A 1,266-nucleotide genomic window follows, 5' to 3' on the forward strand; every position below is an offset into this window, starting at 1 on the left:
TGCTACGGGCATTAGTGTAGAGGCATTTCAGGCCTCCAGTAGACGTGTATACCGACCCCCTAGTCCCAGCATTCCCCTGGTCCCCATCTCTTACCTGTTTATCTGCTGCGCTTGTCGGTCTGGGCTGGGCTGTAGTTGTGGGCGCCGTTTGGTCTGGTAGTCTGATGTATCCTCCGCCCTCATCTTCCCCTTCCCCCGACGAGCCTAGTTTAAAGCCCACCGGAGTAGGTCTGCCAACCTAAAAGAGAACACGCTTACCTTTAGGGGAAAGGTGGAGCCCGTCCCATCCTAGCACGTCTCTCGTCGTGATGTGCTGGTCGTGATCGAGGAAGCCGAAACCCGCCTCGAAACACCACTCCCGTAGTTGCCAGTTGGTCTCCGCGACGCATGATTCGTGCCGTCTGCCCCGTCCACTCACTGGAAGGATGGAAGAGAAGACCACCTGCGTGCCCATCTCCCTCAGCACGCCCCCCAGAGCTTGGTAGTCCTCCATCAGGCGATCGGGGCTCCTCCTGGCCGCATCATTAGTGCCCACGTGGACTAGGACCACGGGTTAATAATCGGTGGGCTGGATTACGGTTTGGAGCATCCCTTTCACGTCCTGAATCCTCGCTCCGGGTAGACAGTATACTTCACGTGCCGAGGGGTCCTGGCGACAGATGCGGCCCTCCGTACCTCTCAGGATGGAGTCACCAATGACGATCACGCGACGCTTTCTCCTCCTGGTCGGCTTGTCTCCATCAGCTGGCACGGGACTCGGTGAGCGTGGAGTCCCTTCTTCCCCAGATCTTTCCTCCCTTTCCTCGTCCTCGTGGGCTGCCAGGGCCGCGTACCTGTTCTCCAGCCGTACTGGAGGGACCGGCGGCGCCTCTTTTCGAGCAGCCCTGGCACGGGTGGTGACCGTCTGGCACTCAGCAGCGGGGGACCGGCGGCGCCTCTTTTCGAGCAGCCCTGGCACGGGTGGTGACCGTCTGCCACTCAGCAGCGGAGGGCTCTTCTTGAGGCTCACCCTCCTCGGTCGCACAATCCCGCAGGGATAGAAAATATCTGTCAATGTCCTCCTCCGCTTCTCGGATCCCCCTCAGCCTGCTAACCTCCTCCTGCAGCTCCCTCGCCCGCGCCTCCAGGGCCCTAAGGCGGGCGCCCGCAGGACAGGTGTGGGGGTCTCCAGTCCCTGCCCCGCCAGGCCTTGCTGGGTAGCTCCCGCAGGCCAGGGGGGTGGGGGATGCCAACCTCCGTGGGCTCCGTCTGGGTGGAGGCCTCAGA

Source organism: Alligator sinensis, unplaced genomic scaffold, assembly GCF_000455745.1.
Source record: "Alligator sinensis unplaced genomic scaffold, ASM45574v1 scaffold850_1, whole genome shotgun sequence".
In the NCBI taxonomy this organism is placed as follows: Eukaryota; Metazoa; Chordata; order Crocodylia; family Alligatoridae; genus Alligator; species Alligator sinensis.